This window comes from Hylobates moloch, unplaced genomic scaffold (assembly GCF_009828535.3).
Source record: "Hylobates moloch isolate HMO894 unplaced genomic scaffold, HMol_V3 SCAFFOLD_4, whole genome shotgun sequence".
Taxonomy (NCBI): domain Eukaryota; kingdom Metazoa; phylum Chordata; class Mammalia; order Primates; family Hylobatidae; genus Hylobates; species Hylobates moloch.
The window spans coordinates 154,439,462-154,461,125 of NW_026652279.1; the positions used below are offsets into that span (position 1 = coordinate 154,439,462).

The following is a 21,664-nucleotide window of genomic DNA, read 5'->3' on the forward strand; positions in this document are numbered from 1 at the left end:
ATTTAAAAATTTTAAATCCAGATTTTCAGAGTTCTCTTTAAATAATAAACTAGATCTAGTTTGATAAGAGTCCATGTGTATTGAACACTAAAATAATTGTATTTCATTGCTTATTTCTGGAAACATTGAGCTATATTCTGCTAGGTAAAAATATCCGATTATTCATTGTATCTATTGAATACTCTTGGAACTCAAAATTATACTTACTGAAATTTATTTGGCTGGGCGCGGTGGCTCAAGCCTGTAATCCTAGCACTTTGGGAGGCCGAGGTGGGCGGATCACGAGGTCAGGAGTTCGAGACCATCCTGGCCAACATAGTGAAACCCTGTCTCTACTAAAAATACAAAAAAATTAGCAGGGTGTGGTGGCGGGCGCCTGTAGTCCCAGCTACTCGGGAGGCTGAGGCAGGAGAATGGCATGAACCCGGGAGGTGGAGCTTGCAGTGAGTCGAGATGGTGCCACTGCACTCCAGCCTGGGGGACAGAGCCAGACTCTGCCTCAAAAAAAAAAAAAAAAAAAAAAGAAATTTATCTTGCAGATATACAAGTGATATTTATTATGGCCATGTTAAAAATATCAAAATATCTTAAATCATATAATGATCATCTTTTGGAAGATTGTCAAATTATATTACATGTATGCAGTGGAATTAAATATAGCTATAAAAATATAAGAAAGATTTCTCTGTACTGAAATATTTGTTATTGTTATTTTGGGAGTATGCTGAAATGTTACGTGAAAAAAAGCTGGGTGCAGAAAAATATGTATATTAGGCTACCATTCATATAAATAGGGACAGTGGAAAATATATATGGGTTTGTATGTATGTGTTCACATCTGTATTGGCTTTTATATATAAGAAATTGCTCTAAAAAGGGAAAATAACAAATTACAATGTTTACCTATTGGAGAGGATGGGAACTTAGAGGTAAGCAGGATACTTTTTTCTATATATGACTGTATTTTATTTTTTGTTTTTACTTTTTATTTTTAACTTTTAAGTTCAGGGGTACAAGTGCAGGTTTGTTACATAGCTAAACTTCTGTTATGGGGGTTTGTTGTACAGATTATTTTGTCACCCAAGTATTAAGCTTAGTACCCATTAGTTATTTTTCCTGATCCTCTTCCTCCTCCAACCCTTTATTCTATGTAAGGCCGCAGTGTGTGTTGTTCCCCTCTATGTGTCCATATGTCCTCATCATTTAGCTCCCACTTGTAAGTGAGTTATACCATTTTGTACTTTTTGATGTATGTCATATAATAATATAACTCATTTTTATATTTAACATCTTTAAAAGTACTGTGACTGATTTTTCCCACTTATTCATTCAAGATATTAATCATTTGAAACCCACCTACACTGTGCCTCTACGCTTATGCAGGCTCTAAGATCAGAGACCTAAGGAGACTAGGTTATGCTCTCCTGCTAAAAGAGGGAAAGATCAATGTCTCAGTTATTTCAGGTTGCCATAACAAAATGCCATAATTTGGGTAGTATATAAATACCAGAGGTTTATTTTTCGTGGTTCTGGAAGCCGGCAAGTCCAATATCAAGGCACTAGCAGATTCAGTGTCTGCTTAGTATCCACACTCTGGTTCATGGAATGACACTGTCTCCCTATAGCCTCACACGTTGGAAGGAGCAAACTAGATCCCTTGAGCCTATTTTAGAAGTGTACTTATTCTATACATGAGGGCTCCAACCTCATGGCCTAATCATCTTCCAAAATACACCACCTTCAAATACTGTCACATTGGTGATTAGTTTTTGACATATGAATTTGGGGATAGGGAATACAAACATTCAGACCATAGCAACCAATAGGGCCTTGTTTTTTAATCAAGCAAGAAGTGGTGAATTAATAATATTCCATAGTTTTGACATTCTTGTTCTATGTAGTTTGCTAGGAGTCTCTTTAGATTTAGAATCTGCATAAGAGAAAGACAGGGAATCTTTTAAAATTTATATTATAGATATTAAACCTGATAGTTAAATTTATATTTTTACATGTATATTAGGGGATTTCATTAAGTTGAATAAGCTAAGAAAAAACTAACAAAAAGATTTAAAATATTAGAGCATTAGGTGAATTACAATTTTTAAAAATGCTTATATGCCCAATCCTACGTGGTGAATTGATCAAGTACTTGAAATATTCAGAGATGGTTGATTAAGATGCAAGTTTTATCACTTGTTGACTATTTGACGTTAATCACTTTAAATAAAGTGTAATTTATTTTCTAATCAGAAAATAATCTTTTGGAAACAATTCTAGCAAATACTACTGCAACCTAGGCTGTTATTTGGTACACTATATATTTTTGAGTTCCAGTGAACTATAGACTAGAGGGAAGTTTGTATTGAATAACTACTTCCAGGGCTCATATGAATTGTTTCTTTCTGCCAGTGTGTAAAAGAATGTATAGTCATTGTCCTGTGTCTCATTCCATAAAATCTAATGTTCTTCTGATTGTACATAAAAAGATGATGGGTGTCTGAATGAAACTATTTTTCTTTCTCAGACTGTGAATATAATAACCTATCTATTCATTATTTTGTTTTTTAATATGCTGTAATTTTAAACGTGTGATTGGCATATTGCAGAGAATATTAAGTGACATCACATATCTATGTTACTGTTATACATCAGAATTATTTTGTCTTTCAGCAGCATGCCTGTTCCAATGGATGACCATACAATTGTTCCTCAATTTAAAAAGATGTATAAATATTTAATAGAATTAAGACTTACTAAATCTATTTTTGAATATGTACATTCACTAAATAGCATAATCTTTTGGAAACAGTAGAAAAGCACCATCTACCATTTTCCTTTAGCCATCCTATTAATTGAGGCTGCTAAAAACTATGTCTGTCGTGTAGATATTGCATTATCCAGCTCCCTAGCAAGGGTTAATATTTGCCCAATTCTCTCCTAAATCCTCACAGCAGACCAGGGCTAGGAGATAGGATCAGAGGCCAGAGGCTTAAATGCCATGATCCTTATTGAAAGGAGCAATGGAAGAGACCACAGAAAAAGTGCCAAAGTTCAATAGAGTGTTCATGTGCTGGCAAAATTCAGATGGGCCAGAGGCACGAAATGTAGGATACAGAGCAAAGAAGGAATAAGGACCAAGGAGGTGAGAGCAAGTGCTATTCAGAGAATTGGCCAGGCAGGAGGAATGAGACGAGTTGGGGGAATATTGAGTGATTCCATAGTATCAGCTAGTGTTTGGGTTGGTCTCATACAGGAGATACACTCTCTGACTATTTAAGGAGAAGGGCAGTGCCAACACCATGTTGATCCTTGACAATGTAATGTTGATTCTTATACTTTGAAGTAATGTATTAGACAAGTTTCTCCAGGGGAACAGAACGAAGAGGATGTGAAATATATATATATAAAAAATATATATGTGTGTGTGTATATGCATATATAAGTGTGTGTTTATGTGCATATATATGTGTATATATGTATGTGTGTATATATACACACACACAGGTACATACATATAGATGTGTGTATAAATATATATAATTACGTGTGTGTGTGTGTATATATATAATATATATATATAATTTATAATGAAGAATTGGCTTGTGTGATTATGGAGCCTAAGAAGTGCCAAGATCTGCAGTTGGTAGGCTGGAGACCCAGGAAAGCTGATGGTATGGTTCCAAAAGAAAGCTAGCAGCCTGGAGACCCAAGAAGAACTTATATTTTAGTTCAAATCTGGCAAAAAAAAAAAAAAAAAAAAAGACTAGTGTTTCAGCTCAAGTAGTCAGGCAGTAGGAATTCCCTCTTATGGTTCTCTCTAGGCCTTCCACTGGTAGATGGAGCCAACCCATATTAGAACGGGCAACCTCCTGTACTCAATCTATTCCTTCAAATGTTTATCTCATCCAGAAAAACTCTCATAGACTAATCCAGAGTAATGTTGGATCAAAGGCTTAGGCACACTATGTCCTAATCAAGTTGACACATCACATTAACCATCACAGAGCGTCATCATAGAGATATCAGAGCAGACCTTAGTGAATGCCACAGATGAAATCTCCTCAAGGCTGCCTTACCCTATGGTGGTGTGCAGTTACACATTAGCACTGTCAATGTCATAATACATCTCTATTAGATAGGATCGCTGAAAGAACTAAGAAGGTGAGGGAGCTGTCTGACTGGAACCTGGGCCTCCTTCCATCTACCTTTGAGAAGACAAACATTTATGAATTACAGGTGACCCTTGAACAACATATGTTTAAACTGCAGAGGTTCACTCAAACACCAATTTTCTTCCACCTCTGCCACCTGTAAGACAGCAAGACCAACCCCCCTCTTCTTGCCTCTCCTTAGCCTACTCAACGTGAAGACATTTATGACTGTCCACTTCCACTTCATGAATAAGTAATATATTTTCTTTTTCTATAATTTGTGTAATAACATTTCTTTTCTCTAGCTTACTGTATTGTGAAAATACAGTATATAGTACATATAATTTTAAAAAGTGTTGATTGTTCGTCTTATCAGTAAGGCTTCTAGTCAGCAGTAGGGTATTAATAGTTATGCTTTTGGGGAGTCAAAAGTTATATATGGGCTGGGCGTGGTGGCTCACACCTGTAATCCTAGCACTTTGGGAGGCCGAGGCAGGCGGACCAGGAGGTCAGGAGATTGAGACCATCCTGGCCAACATGGTGAAACCCCGTCTCTACTAAAAATACAAACATTATCCTGGTGTGGTGGTGCACACCTGTAGTCCCAGCTACTCAGGAGGCTGAGGCAGGAGAATCACTTGAACCTGGGAGGCAGAGGCTGCAGTGAGCCGAGATCGTGCCACTGCACTCCAGCCTGGCAACAGAGCGAGACTCCATCTCAAAATAATAATAATAATAATAAATAAAAATAAAAAGTTATGGCCGGGCACGGTGGCTCACGCTTGTAATCCCAGCACTTTGGGAGGCCGAGGCGGGCAGATCACGAGGTCAGGAGATCGAGACCAAGGTGAAACCCCGTCTCTACTGAAAAAGACAAAAAATTAGCCGGGCGTGGTGGCGGGCGCCTGTAGTCCCAGCTACTCAGAGAGGCTGAGGCAGGAGAATGGCGTGAACCTGGGAGGTGGAGCTTGCAGCGAGCCGAGATTGCGCCGCTGCACTCCAGCCTGGGCGACAGAGCAAGACTCCGTCTCAAAAAAAAAAAAAAAGTTATATGTGGATTTGATGTTAACACATTGAGTCCAGGCTTCTTTCTGTGCGTATCATGATGTCTGTGTTAGGAATACTCAGGATGTTTTCAAATCCTCTCCACCTTTAAAATATTTCTCTTTGTTACTCTTCTTCCTCTTTACATTCAACTAAGAGATGGGACTCAGGTGAATTAGTACAACTTTAATTTCAAGTGAATGCCTTCACATTAAGTTTCCATTAGCCTTTCACTTAATGAGCATTTTCACATACATTGTCACATTTGATCATTCAGTGAGGTATGGGGTGAATTATATGAAATTGCTGATATTTGACCATTGTGGAGTCACAAAAGCAGCAATTTTATGTGGTTGAATATGGCATTATTAAACCTACTTTAGAGATGCAGAAAAGTGAGGCTTAAAGCAAATGTGACTCAAAAAAAAAAAATCATAGAGCTTTCAGTAGCAGAGCTAAACTAAGTCTCATGACTACAAAATTGTATGATTTTCCCATATTGCCACTACTAAACTGGCACCCAGCCACCCATTTGTATTTTACTTAATACAAGTAAATGCTAATTCAAATAGGATGAAATTAATCTGATATTTTCATGACTCAAAATGATAGATGTTAATAGCTTTCTGTTATTTTGTTTTTGATATGGTTCCCAATTCTTTTTCTCACTAATGAAGAATAAACATTGAGATTCTGAAGTCACCATAATTTTTGGTCACCACTATGTCTGAGACACCTCAATTTACAACAGTTCTACTCTTCATACACTTACTTAGAAATTTGCAAAAATCTTGAAAGCTTTAGAACTCTTTGAGTGCAAAGAATGATCATGAGAACATAAAATGTTAAACTGTTATTTCCTTTTAATTGTGTTTACAATTATTGAAATTATACCGAAAAGTTCCTTGATACCTTCCAGCAATCTTTGCTGAATATACATGCACTTTGGAAAAATGGGTCCCTGAGCTATTTATAGATGTACATATTTTATTGATTTTTCAAGCTTCATTTTGAGATATTACTTAGATACTGCCAAATATTGGTTAAAAAAAAAAAAAAAAAAGAGACATTAGAATCTTTGTAAAGTGACCAAAAGTAATGTTGCTGAGATTTGTTGGCAGCTCAAATCCAACTATTTGCTTATAGAGATCTATTTTCTTATAAATAAAGCTGATCAGGGAAGCATGAAATTGAGAGCACTTTCAGGGCCCGCTGGAATTGAAGTCACTACATTCTGCTTACTCTTTATGATCTGGCTTCTGTGATTTGTCTAAAAAATGTGGAAAAGGAGTGAGTTCAAGTAGAAGCCATTACATGGTCCTGCCTGAGTTATTTGTAGGTTATAATGGCAGCTTGTAGGGTCACAGATGGCCTTAGGAGGGGGGAAGCAGAGAGGGAAATAGCTCCCCAGCCCCATGTAGTGAAGATAAAGAATGTCTTCATAAGGTTTTATTTTTTTCACTGTTACTGTTTTTTATCTTTGATTGATAAAAATGAAAATGCCAAAATGAGGGTTAGCTTAATTTAAAGTATAAGCATAGTTATCAGCTTTTTCTAATCACTCCTGTCCATTTAAAAAATAATCCTCATAGGAGTATAAACAGAGGAAGGGGAAATGGAGGATGGGCTTAAGAGAAAGATAATATTTCACAAATGTCTGTGTAGCAAATTCAATTCATTTACCTAGTAGCTCCCTCCGTGTTAACCTACAGGTGTTCTCCCCTCCAAAAAAGGCATCTTTTAGGAAGAAACCACCTTCACACTACCTTTAGAAGATTGAACTTCCCAGGTAGGTTGTTTGAGAGAATCACCAAAAGCCATTTTTAATGAATTTTTAAATTACGCTTTCTCATTCTTATAATAGTGTAGCAGCCACCTTCCACCTACTATGTAACTTATAACAAATAATCAAGTACTAAATTGAATAAATACTGTTATTTATCTGGTCTGGGCTAAACAGAAAGAAGAAATAAAATACAGTTACTAAGCATCAAAGATCACAGGACCTTCTACTCCAGTCTAACAGAGGAAATTTACAAGATGCTAAGTAATTAATGCTAAGTGGCATGTTGCTAATATAATTACAATTGAGGTTTTCAGAGAACAGTAAATTCACCACAGGTCAAAGCATTTGTTGAACTGTATGTGGAGAAGAAATGGGAACTGTCTTTGGCTGCATCTTAAGTTACACCCTGGGAAGCTCATACTCATTTTTTAACAGGATTCTATGTTAAACTTTCTAAGAGTGGGGAAATAGTCTATCCAAAAAGTCTCCAGAAAAAAGTTACAAGGGATAAGCAGAGTCTGGTTGTAAAGAGGACACTTAATCTGTGTAGAAAAGTCTCTGAATGAGTGAGTTGGAGAGTGGGTGAGTTGAAAAATGTGCTGCTAGGCAGGTTTATGTAACCTTCCTTTTTTTCTTTCATGATTCAAAAAGTATGATTTCGGCTCATGCCTGTAATCCCAGCACTTTGGGAGGCCAAGGCGGGTGGATCATGAGGTCAGGAGTTCGAGCACAGCCTGGCCAACATAGTGAAACCCTGTAGTTACTATATACAAAAAATTAGCCGGGCATGGTGCTGGGCGCCTGTAATCCCAGCTACTCGGGAGGCTAAGGCAGGAGAATTGCTTGAACCCAGGAGGCAGAGGTTGCAGTGAGCCAAGATCACACCATGGCACTCCAGCCTCGGCGACAGTAGGAAATTCCATCTCCAAAAAAAAGGGTATGATATCTACATCCACCTATCTGACCTCACAGGGAAGCTTTGCTTTAGACTGATATGATCTTCACCAGAAGAAAAGACAAGGGGATAACAGGAGCTTAAAAACATTAAAACGTGGTGGGGAGTGGTGGCTCATGTCTGTGAACCCAGCACTTTGGGAGGCTGAGGCAGGCAGATCCCTTGAGGTCAGGAGTTCGAGCCTGGCCAACATAGAGAAACCTCATCTCTACTGAAAATACAAAAATTAGCCAGGTGTGGTGGTGCACACCTGGAATCCCAGCTACTTGGGAGGCTGAGGCAGGAGAATCACTTGAATGAGGAGGTGGAGGTTGCAGTGAGCCAAGATCAAGCCACTACACTCCAGCCTGGGTGACAGTGAGACTCTATCTCAAAATAATAATAGTAGTAATAATAATAATAATAAAAACATGGGCATTAAGTATATATGGACTACTTACTTCATACTTTGGAGTAGATGAGCATTTAATCCATCAGTTAATGGATTCTCCTCTGTATATTCTAATAACAGGAAAAGCATTCAGTTACTATCCCTTCTTTCTCACTGTTCCATCAGAGTCCTTATTACCTGACATAAAACCATCTCATGTTATCACCTATAGGCTAAAAAGCTTCGCAGTTCTCATTTGGCTTGAGGTTAATTTGGAGATTTATTAAACTGTGTTTCATTGAGTACCTACCATGGGTAGCTCGATGCCCAGACCTCGGGATGTTCCAGTAGGTGAAATAATTGAGATGTATGTGTATTCGTACACATATGTATCTGGATTCTTCTCCTTTTGAGAGAGAAGGCTCCTCTCTCAATTAAATGTACTATCAGGGAGCATGGCGATGGCAGGAACTGCTGAGTAAAGTGCAGATAAGAATTTAAAAATCTTATCTGCATGTCAGCTCTTTGTCCTCTCGTTTCCTGCACTGCCTAAGGTCCTCTTTGCCTAATCTTTTTCTGGAGGAAATTTTTAATATAGACTCTTTGATCCTTTTTGTTTTAAATCCTGACATTGTAAGGTTTGGAAAAGTTAATGGCTCCCTTGTGATTCACCTATAATGGACATTCTGTAGAATCAAATGTATCCTGCTTTAAAAATATATAAATAGAAAGGGAAAGGTACATTGTCAGTCTTTGTTCTGCCTATAGAAATCCTTTCAAATCATGATTATACTCCTCATCTATTTGACAACGATAAAATATTCTAACTAATGGTTTTGAGCTCTCAGGCAAAACTAGATTTTTATTGCCAGAAAAAGTTCACAATGGCTCTGGAGAACAATTTTACATTTTCACAACCAATACAAATACCGTTTTGGGTACAAATTGAGGAAATATTATGTTTTCAGGGATCCTTTTCTGAACTTTTATGAAATATTAAAATGAAGATGACCGAATTGTAGTTTGATTATCCCTCATTGCCATTTAGAATGGGAGGATAATTAGTTTGGCATTAACCTTGAATGTGAAAGACCCTAGGAAAGTCCAGCTGCTGGGGGTGCTGTTATTTTTCAGCGTATTCTTCTACAGCCACTTTCTGACATCTTATGTAAGGGAAACTGAAAATCTTAAATGATTACTCATATAAATAATCTTGGGGGAAGATGAGATAGAAAGAATTGTAGAGAATACATCACCTTCTCTAGGAAACTTACTTTTGAGTAGTATTAATCAATCATGAAAAATATAAAATATGGATGCAAGACCCAAATACATACATGGCATACTTCTTTCATTATTTTATTTTAAAAACACTATTTAAATGCTATAACTTAGTACTTTCTCTTTTACCGACAAAGAAAGTCACAAAGAATAATTGTTAAGTACACACTACATGTCAAGAAATGAAAGAAAATATACATTTTCGGTTTCTAGTAGATCTGATACTAAAATTTAGAAATATACCTAACACCAGCTGAGTCAATGCGAACATTTAACTCTTGGTTGATAACATTTTCCACCGGCATTACACAGGCCTGAGTGTCAGTATTATTTCCTTTTTCTTTTTCTTTCTTTCTTTTTTGTTTTTGAGACAAGTTCTCCATATGTTATCCAGGCTGGAGTGCAATGGCATCATCACAGCTCACTGTAGCCTTGACCTCCTGGGCTCAAGCGATCTTCCCACCTTGGCATCCTGAGTACCTGGGACCACAGGCACACACCACCACACCCAGCTAATTTTTTATTATTTGTAGAGACGTGATCTCACTATGTTGGTATGCTGGTCTCAAACTCCTAAATTCAAGCAATCTGCCCACCTCAGCCTCCCAAAATACTGGGATTGTAGGCATGAGCAACCACGCCCAGCCTCTGAGTCAGTATTATTTCTTGTTAGCCATATTGCATCACTAAGGCAGAAAACTTTCAGACATGCATGTATATATTTTAGTATTTCAATTTGTTGTTTTAAGTATTTGGTGCTTTATTTAATACATTTGGTACATATTATATACCAGTCACTTTTCTAACAGCTTTCCATGTGTTAACTCTTCATAATATTTAACTACATAGGTATTATTGTCTCCACTTTGCAGGTGAGGAAACTGAGATATGGAGAAGTTAAATAATTTTTCTGATGTCACACATCAAGGCTCCAGGGTCTGTGCTCAAAGCATCTCACTGCTCTATCTCTCAACTGGATAAAACTAATTGTGAAGTAGGATTAATATTTTATCCCATGAATTTGACGACTGACTTTCAAACCTAAGCATGTATACATGCATACAGGCAAATTAAAACTCAGGTGCTGCCGACAGATGGATAGTCATTCTACAAAGGGGGACACTAATATCTCTATATCTAGATTCAAGAAACAGATACTTTTTTTAATGTCTTATCAAAAGCAGATGAAGTGAGAAGAAGAATGCAATAGACATTTATCTATGTACTCTGATTAGAACATACTTAAACCAAGGTGATAACAAAAATCATTACTTGTATTTCTTTGCAAAAAATCTGGAATAGGAAAAATGGCAGGAGAATACAGACAAAATTCTTGATTTTCAAATAGGGAAATGGGAATACACTCTGTATAGACAAACAGATTTAGTGCCAATCCCTTCCAAGAACCTCAAATGGATTATTAAAAACTGTGAAAGAAAAGTGATGCATGTTCTCTGTTAATGTCTTTGGTTTACGTCTCTGAGGACAGAAATGTACTTTCTTTGCCATTTTGAAAAGGCAAAGGGATTGAAAGGACTCAGCTGTTAAACTAACATTATCAAGCAATGTGAATGGCAATGGTACAGTCTACATAGGCTGATTTCACATTGTTCTATATGTGACTGAGCATTCATTTATTCACTCATTTGACAGATAGCTATTGAGCTTCTTCCTTGCCAGGCCTTACACTTTCTGATTGCTGGGATGGGAATTCGATGAGGAAGGCCTTGCTTGCTACCAGGTATAGGAGATGTAGGAATAGGTAAATCTAGGTATAGATTTACAATCTTTAGCTTACAGATTCTGTCACAGCCCAGTGGCAGAGACACTTCTCCTTTATTGTCCAAATCATAACATTTGGAGGTTGATCATCTTCTTTAATGCAAATATACAGTGAGGTACCTTTTTTTTTTCTTGGCCAGATATTTTTCATTATCACTGCTATCATCACTAATATCAGCCTTATGGAAAAATCACAGTATAAGAAATAGCAACAATAGAAGTATGCTCTCTGCACGATTAAAAAAATGAAAACAAAATCACAGAAAGAGTTATATACAAATGTGGAGAAGAGCAAACAACTGTTTGGGAATCTATATCTCAGTAAGAATTTATCAGTGCCTAGTGAGCATCTAGCCTTAGCATAGTATCCATCTCGTAACTGATAGACATAAATACTTAGTAAAAGAGTGAGTGAATGAAGAAACATAGGTGTTTGTAAGGCAACATTGTTGGAATACTGCTGCTCCTATATTTCAACTCAGTGAGGTTTTGTAAATTCAAAAACTTGGATTTTGAACTCGGGCTGCTTGGATTTGAATCCTGGATTTACTACCTGCTATGCTGCAATTGCTTCATGGGGAAAAGAAGAAATGGCAATCCTAAAGGATGGATCCCTACCTTTTTTTGTTGCTGTTGTCTTCATGCATTTCATGTGTGTTGGGCCTTCTAATTACAAACTAGGTATCAGATAGTCAGCTTACATCATCCAGTTGGTTTCTGAACAGATTATAATGTAATGAAAGATACCTATTAACCTGCTTCTCTAATAATTTAATATCTGGTTTCCTGATACCATATTAATGCAAATCCTACAACTATAACTAAATGAGAGAACTATTTAGAGTGAGTAGATAAGTAAGTTACTGGTTAGAGGTAAGTTTTAAAACAATATCTTCAAAATAAGGCATCATTTTTCCTTATATCTTAAGTACCAACAGATGAATAGTTATTGCACAAGGAAAACTAGCTAATTCCTCCTTTGATAGACTTTCTTTTAAGACGAGTAGATCTGCTGATTTCTATATCAGGATAACCTGGAGATCATTTTCAACCAATCTTCACATACTTTTCTCCACGATCAATAAGTATTTCTTGACTGAAAGAGTGAAGGCTGGCTGGGTGCCGTGGTGGCTCACGCCTGTAATCCCAGCACTCTGGGAGGCCAAGGCAGGCAAATCACTGGAGGTCAGGAGCTCGAGACCAGCCTGGCCAATATGGTGAAACCCTGTCTCTACAAAAATACACAAAAAAAAAAAAACCAAAAAAACCAGTCATGATGGCGGGTGCCTCTAATCCCAGCTGCTCAGGAGGCTGAGGCGGGAGAATCACTTGAACCCAGGAGGTGGAGGTTGGAGTGAGCTGAGATCATGCCACTGCACTCCAGCCTGGATGACAGAGCGAGACCATCTTAAAAAAAAACCAAAAAAGTGAAAAAGTTACATTAGCATATTTTTTGGACAAGACTTTTGACAAGATATTTAACTTTTTGCTATTTCAATTTTTCGATCTGTAAAATAAAGGGATAATCATAGGGTTAAGAGGGACAGCTAGATCAATACATAGATTGATGGAAATATAGAGATACATATAACTTAATACAGAGCCTAACATATATAAGCACCCAGTAAATATTACCACCTATTAGCTATTATTAGATTAGATCATAGGAAGTCAAGTTCCATTTTACTTTGTATTTGTCAAGTCAAATTTAAAATAGGTCTTGTTCCAAGCAGCTTATTTTAAGGGGAATATCAATAAAATGGAATGTAGAATGAGTGCTGGGACAATGGACTCCATTTGAATCTAGTTCTTATCACAACGTGCTGACTTTCAATGAAAATTTTTATGTGGGTAGATGGAAAGAAGACACATAGGCACTAAGGATTTAAGCGGTTCAAAGTCTATCATGTGAAAGACCGAAGAAAGATGGTTTTTGATAGCTCAGATATACAGGTAAGGAGGACAATCATATGTTCACATATTCCCGGGCAGTCATCTTTTATGTCTGTGTAATCATCAATTAGTTTTTAACTTACAAAAGTATTCTTGTTTGGACAAGAAATTATATGGTTTGCCCACATCTAAGTTAAATATGCTGTAGTGCAGTAGAGGCACATTTAAGTTAACCATAGGACAGTGCACAAAGTATTTGAGGTGTCCAGTGATAAAGTCTGCCCTTTGAAGTTATGAGTTGATGTGATGGGAAATATTCAATTTAATACAAAATGATGATTCAATGTAAGGAATGATTCACTGGATTGGAAGATCAACTAGATGTACATCATTCCATCTATAATATGTAAAAAATCCCAAATCTTAGTTTCTTTTGTGATCTACCTGCTACTTCTTTGTAAATAAAACAAAACCAAAAAAAAAAAACTATGAATTTGCATTCCTATTTAAGCCAACTGTCAGTCCTCTAAATGACTCATTTTGCAAACAAATCAAACTCCAGCAGGACCTAAAAATATTAGAGATTTGTACTGATATTTTGCCATTAATTTTTTATACTTCTTGAATGAATATATACTTTATCTTTTAAAACAGGCAATATAATATTTTCTACTTCTTTTTTATTTCCTAATATTTTCAGGAGGACTTTCCACACTGTATTTATTGTACCTTCTCAGACAGAATGTCTTAGAAATCTATGATATAATCTGGCTTAATTATTTTAAGCCATGTCTTCCATTCTTATGAGTACAGACTGCTTTAAAATTTGAAATATCTGTATTATAAAGTCTTATTTGGATATGACATCTGAATACAATGTGTACTTTTATATGACTGTTATCGGCAATATATTTGTTTTTTGTTCTTCACAATTTGCTTTGGGAGCAAAAATAACTGGATATAAAATTGCAATAAGGAAAATTATTCATATGCCAGCTGCTTAGTGAGTGCTTATGATGCTGAGGCACCATCAGCTAAGCTCTGGGGGTGGTGCAGCAGTAAACAATGCCAGGTCCTTGCTTGCATGCAGCTTACATTCCATGGATTGTAGAAGATTTGGAAAGGGCCTTGCCCCACATCCCTAAGCAGATCTTCACCCAATAGGCTGAATTTTCCTTCCTTGTATTCCTGCAGCATGGAAACACCCCCATCATTACTATCTGTCTAACAGGCAGTGGGCACATCCCTTGGGGGGAGACATGGCAAAATGATGGTGGAGGTAAAAAGGTTTAATGCTTGTTGCAGTAGGAAGATCCCTCAGTCAGCTGGATGCACTCCTTTTGGGGCCAATAATGCCTTACCCTTTAGAATAGCGCTCCATTTTCACTGCCTTCATCGTCGCTGCCCTGTGTGGCTTCAAACTTCTAAACCTCATTTCCTTTGACATTATGGGCATGTGCGCCATCTTTCTGGGCCCTGCTATACACAGTGGGACTTACCAGTATCCCACTGTCACCTCCCTGCAACTTCTAGGGACAGTGTCACCTCTCTGCAACCCTGGGTGCCACCTGCCAGGATCCTATTTTCCTTCCAAATACAACTCAAATTCTGCCTTCCTTATAAGGCTTATTTGGTCTCCTCGGTGATATTCTTTTCTCTCTTTGGAGCCACTCCTGTGGCACTTGGACTATTTTTTTTCTAGTATCACTTACGGCATTGTATATTTTATTACAATTTTCAGTGAGCTTGTCTGATTCCCAGTACTGTAGCCCTTTAGCCTCAGAAGGCAGAGTCCAAGTTGCCTTTCTTTGGTCCCACTAAAGGGTCTAGTATATTGCCTTGAAAGTACTAGGTCTTCCAGAACTTTTTTTTTTTTTTTTTTTTTTTTACAGAACAAATGCATCTTCTGTGTTAATATTTATAAAATGTGTTTCCATTTACTATCCAATTACTGTTGTATTATTTTTCATTCCTATACCTTAATTCACATATTTTTATATTGGTTGTATTTCTTATTCTAAAGAGAATAAAATACAAAAGTAAATAATATGTGTTTACCATTTAGTTCAAAGGAAAGGATAATTAAATGAATCAACTTTATTTTTTATGTATTTTAAACAATTTATAAAATGTAAAATATTTTAAACAATATGTTTCTTACATTCCAGTTTTTGAAGATGGTTGCTGAAATCAGTGTGAACATTCACTTTCAATCTTTTCATGTTGACCCAAGCTATTTGAGGTCGTCTCTAGCAAGCTTCTTAAGATTGCTTACCTCTCCCTCTCCACAACAGTCCTCAGATGGCATCTTTTAAATAAATAGTCCTAGAAAAGAAGGCAAGTCCTAGAGAAAAGTCTTATTCCTGAGGAAGTTCTGTGCAGTGCAACCGCTGTCCTGCCAGGTTCAGGGAGAGGATGGAGGTGGTGTGTGAGAGGATTATAAAGAAACAGAAGTAAGAAGGAATGTAGTAAGTAAGTGCGTTGAAGTCAATTCTGCAAATGTCCCCAACATCTAATTCCATACGGGTCTTTGAGATTCAAACTACTTCTGCTATTTTAGCTCATCTGAGGCCAGCATTTATGAGTACCTACTATGTCATATTTTGTAATAGGCTAACTATACCATAATGAATAAGATGCTATGGTCTATGTTTGAGTATCTATTGGTAAAGGCTGACGCATAACTAGATACTGGTGCAAGCTCTTAAACAACAAACTAAAGCGTCATCCTAGATTTCTCCCATTTACTTTTATTTTTGCTCTCAACCCCACTCCCATCCAGTTAGTCCCCAGGTCCTTGTGATCGTCTTTCTTATTATCTCTCAGATCCAGGTCTTTTCCGTAATCTCTTTGCCACCTACATTCTTTCTTCATCTCTAACCTGAGTTTGTTGTTGTTGTTGTTGTTGTTGTTGTTGTTGAGATAGAGTCTTGTTCTGTCGCACAGGCTGGAGTGCAATGGTGCAATCTCAGCTCACTGCAACCTCTGCCTCCCAGGCTAAAGCAATTCTCCTGCCTCAGCCTGCCAAGTATCTGGGATTACAGGCACACGCCACCACACCTAGCTATTTTTTTTTTTTTTGGTATTTTTAGTAGAGATGGGGTTTCACCCTATTGGCCAGACTTGTCTTGACCTCCTGGCCTCAAATGATCCGCGGGCCTCGGCCTCTCACAGTGCTGGGATTACAGGTGTGAGCCACCACGCCCAGCTGCTAACCTGAGTTTCTGTAGCAACTTCCTAACTGATTTGCTTGAAAATATGTTGAAAACCCTCCCCACTGTTTTTTGTTTTGCTGCCTGATTGATCTTCTAAAAATTTCTATATGACTTGCGTCCCCACCCTGCTTAAATTCTCTAGTAGCTCCTCTTCCCCAACCTCATCAGATGGAAGTTTATGCTGATTTTTTTTATTTCACTTGGCTGTCATGGATCTCATTTCTTCTTTCTGCCTCATCCTCTACTATTCACCCCTCTCCATAGACCCATTCCTCCCTTGGCTATTGGAACATCTCAAGCTGGTTGTGTCCGTTCATTTTGTACCCACTCACAAGACTGTCTTATGATAAAGCACCCAACAATACTCTTGGAGTCTGGTTTTCCTTTTTGATTCTGATAGTGTAGTAGATTCTATTCAGTACCTCCCTGGCTTTTCTAATTCCCTGTGCTCCCTTGAAGCAGTTCTCTTCCGCAGCTGTTTCCTGTGACCCTATCATATGGCTGCTGAATGAGGACATGGATGAAAGAAGTCATTTACATTTTGAGCACTTCCTTGTTGAGCCACCAATTTCATGAGATCCAATATCTTCTCTGTGGCGTGATCCTTTGGATATTTCTTTACACTCTGTTATTGTAGATTTTATGGAAAAAAACTTTGTAAGTTTCAATTTTAACTAGATGGAGGGGAGGAGGGTAGTGATTCAAAGAAGCTAGAAGTTGTTTTAAAAGCAACTGACTTTCTCAACACCAGAGTTTGGTTCTGATCAATGATATTTCTAGCATTTTTTGCCACCAACTTACAGAAAAAGATATATTTTACATCGCAACCCAGAATGTGTGCGTAGGTGTGTTTATATGTAGTCATGAATTCATTTATTCAAGGAACATTCACTGAGCACTTACTATGATTCTTACTGTGATACTATAAGCACTTATGTTCTAGTCAGGGGAGATAAACAATAAACAAGGGAAGTGTATCAGGAGATGATAAGTGATCTTAAGATAAATCATGTTGGAGGATATATATCTATACACACATACATGCATATACATATATACACATATGCATATATTATACACCTATATGTTTATATGTAATGTGTACTTATATATGATTATATAATATACATATCCATTATACTTATATTTTATATACATATGTACCTACTTACATAAGTAATTGAAAATAGCTTCATAAAATAATACTTACCTTGGCTATGGATAATGCACTGTGAGATTTTTTTTTCTTCTGTTTTCTTTTTTTTTTTGAGACAGAGTCTCGCTCTGTCGCCCAGGCTGGAGTGCAGTGGCGCAATCTCGGCTCACTGCGAGCTCCGCCTCCCAGGTTCATGCCATTCTCCTGCCTCAGCCTCTCCGAGTAGCTGAGACTGCAGGCGCCCGCCACCACGCCCGACTAAGTTTTTTGTATTTTTAGTGGAGACGGGGTTTCACCGTGGTCTCGATCTCCTGACCTTGTGATCCGCCCGCCTCGGCCTCCCAAAGTGCTGGGATTACAAGCGTGAGCCACCGCACCCGGCCTTTTCTTCTGTTTTCTATTTCATTTAAAAAATGCTGATTGCAACTGACTGGATTGATTTTATGACACACCAATTCACTGAGACTTATGATCGGGAAAACACTCGTTTCATAAGTATAAAATATGTCACCACAGGTAGTCAATACCTTTATAACTGGGCAGACAGAGATATCAGAAATTTATGATGATTCCCATACAATTAACACTACACAGCTATTGCACAAACGTCCATATTTTATCAAACATTCTCATTTTGAGTCAGACTAACTTAATTTTGTAATCTTCATCATGTTTTCACTGTTTAAAAGAATCTAAAATCTCACCATTTGCAAATGAAGTGAACACTTGTATTAGTACAGTTATGTAAGAAATTACTCACTCGAGTGCTATATAAACTTTGGAAAATCTTTCCATAGGGCAAAATTCTGGCTCAACTTTTGAAATTAAGGCAATGGTAAAATTTAGACAATGATATTGACTTTTTTTTTTTTTTTTAGGGTTTATTATTATACTTCAGGTTTTAGGGTACATGTGTACAATGTGCAGGTTTGTTACGTATGTATCCATGTGCCGTGTTGGTTTGCTGCACCCATTAACTCATCATTTAGCATTAGGTATATCTCCTAATGCTGTCCCTCCCCCCTCCCCCCAACCCACAACAGTCCCCGGAGTGTGGAGTGTGATGCTCCCCTTCCTGTGTCCATGAGTTCTCATTGTTCAATTCCCACCTATGAGTGAGAACATGTGGTGTTTGGTTTTTTGTCCTTGTGATAGTTTACTGAGAATGATGTTTTCCAGTTTCATCCATGTCCCTAAAAAGGACATGAACTCATCATTTTTTATGGCTGCATAGTATTCCATGGTGTATATGTGCCACATTTTCTTAATCCAGTCTATCGTTGTTGGACATTTGGGTTGGTTCCAAGTCTTTGCTATTGTGAATAGTGCCGCAACAAACATACGTGTGCATGTGTCTTTATAGCAGCATGATTTATACTCCTTTGGGTATATACCCAGTAATGGGATGGCTGGGTCAAATGGTATTTCTAGTTCTAGATCCCTGAGGAATGGCCACACTGACTTCCACAATGGTTGAACTAGTTCACAGTCCCACCAACAGTGTAAAAGTGTTCCTATTTCTCCACATCCTCTCCAGCACCTGTTGTTTCCTGACTTTTTAATGATCACCATTCTAACTGGTGTGAGATGGTATCTCACTGTGGTTTTGATTTGCATTTCTCTGATGGCCAGTGATGATGAGCATTTTTTCATGTGTTTTTTGGCTGCATAAATGTCTTCTTTTGAGAAGTGTCTGTTCATGTCCTTTGCCCACTTTTTGATGGGGTTGTTTGTTTTTTTCTTGTAAGTTTGTTTGAGTTCATTGTAGATTCTGGATATTAGCCTTTTGTCAGATGAGTAGGTTGCAAAAATTTTCTCCCATTCTGTAGGTTGCCTGTTCACTCTGATGGTAGTTTCTTTTGCTGTGCAGAAGCTCTTTAGTTTAATTAGATCCCATTTATCAATTTTGGCTTTTGTTGCCATTGCTTTTGGTGTTTTAGACATGAAGTCCTTGCCCACACCTATGTCCTGAATGGTATTGCCTAGGCTTTCTTCTAGGGTTTTTATGGTTTTAGGTCTAACATGTAAGTCTTTAATCCATCTTGAATTAATTTTTGTATAAGGTGTAAGGAAGGGATCCAGTTTCAGCTTTCTACATATGGCTAGCCCGTTTTCCCAGCACCATTTATTAAATTTTTTTGTCAGTTTGTCAAAGTCAGTTTGTAGTATGTGGATCTTTCTGAGGGTCTTTCTTTCCTTGATCTATGTCTCTTTGTGGTACCAGTACCATGTTTTGTTATGTAGCCTTGTAGTATATTTGAAGTCAGGTAGGTGATGCCTCCATTTTTTTTTGGTTTGTTGGCTTGATGTGGGTTTTTTGTTCCATATGAATTTATTTTTTCAATTCTGTGAAGAAGTCTTTGGAGTTGATGGGGATGGATTGAATCTATAATTACCTTGGGCAGTATGGCCTTTCCGATTTGTTATGTTCTTCCATTTGTTTGTATCCTCTTTTATTTCATTGAGCAGTGGTTTGTAGTTCTCCTTGAAGAGGTCCTTCACATCCCTTGTAAGTTGGGTTCCTAGGTATTTTATTCTCTTTGAAGCAATTGTGAATGTGAGTTCACTCATGATTTGGCTCTCTGTTTGTCTGTGATTGGTGTAGAAGAATGCTTGTGATTTTTGTACATTGATTTTGTATCCTGAGACTTTGCTGAAGTTGCTAATCAGCTCTGAAACTTTTCCAATCAATAGAAAAAGAGGGAATCCTCCCTAACACATTTTATGAGGCCAGCATCGTCCTAATACCAAAGCCTGGCAGAGACATAACCAAAAAAGAGAATTTCAGACCAATATCCTTGATGAACATTGATGCAAAAATCCTCAATAAAATGCTGGCAAACTGAATCCAGCAGCACATTAAAAAGCTTACACACCATGATCAAGTGGGCTTCATCCCTGGGATGCAAGGCTGGTTCAACATACGCAAATCAATAAATGTAATCCAGCATATAAACAGAACCAAAGACAAAAACCACATGATTATCTCAATAGATGCAGAAAAGGCCTTTGACAAAATTCAACAACACTTCATGCTAAAAACTCTCAATAAATTAGGTATTGATGGGACATATCTCGAAATAATAAGAGCTATCTATGACAAACCCACAGCCAATATCATACTGAATGGGCAAAAACTGGAAGCATTCCCTTTGAAAACTGGCACAAGACAGGGATGCCCTCTCTCACCACTCCTATTCAACATAGTGCTGGAAGTTCTGGCCAGGGCAATCAGGCAGGAGAAGGAAATAAAGGGTATTCAATTAGGAAAAGAGGAAGTCAAATTGTCCCTGTTTGCAGATGACATGATTGTATATCTAGAAAACCCCATTGTCTCAGCCCAAAATCTCCTTAAGCTGATATTGACTTCTTATTGGAGATTATGGCATGTGAGGTAGTTACAACTTTGACAACTGAATTATATCTGCATTGTAGCGTATTAAGATTATGTTAAATCTAATTAACTGTAATACCTATCATTGAAAAATTTCTCAGAGTACATATCACCTAAAGATTAATAAAAGAAGTGTATATATATATTTTTTCATATTTTCCATATTGTAGTAAAGATGTATTTTATTTTTAAAAGCACTCCGTACAGAGCCATAAATTATTTTAGCATTTTAGGGGACTTTTTAAATGTTTTTAAAATTCTAAAGCTTTGTTCATTTTATTAGCAAAATGTAGTCTCATCCCAGTTTTGATAAACATGGATAGATCCATGTTGATATTAAAATGAAAGCCACAGTCTAATCAATAAAGTGATTCATCAGTTGTGCGGAACAAAGTAGTACTTTTGCTTTAAGAAGCTTTTTGTTGTTGTTTATCTCCTTTAGTGGATATTTTCAGATAATACATAACTTTGCTTTTATGTTTATTCTAAGAATAATAAATAAGTCATCATGCCACATTTGTGGGTGCTTTTAATTTTAATAATAAAGTAATTATGCAAAGCTAACTATGGAAACATTAATTTCTGACATGATTGTTTAGATCTATTCTTTATGAGGTTACATAGGGCAAATTTAATT

The 21,664-nt window shown here is 37.2% G+C and overlaps 1 protein-coding gene across 1 annotated transcript in view; it reads left to right on the top strand.

Annotated features, from left to right (window-relative positions):
- GPC6 (glypican 6) overlaps positions 1 to 21,664 on the top strand; it is a 1,190,656-nt gene that overhangs the window by 369,808 nt on the left and 799,184 nt on the right. The gene's annotated exons all lie outside the window — the stretch shown is intronic.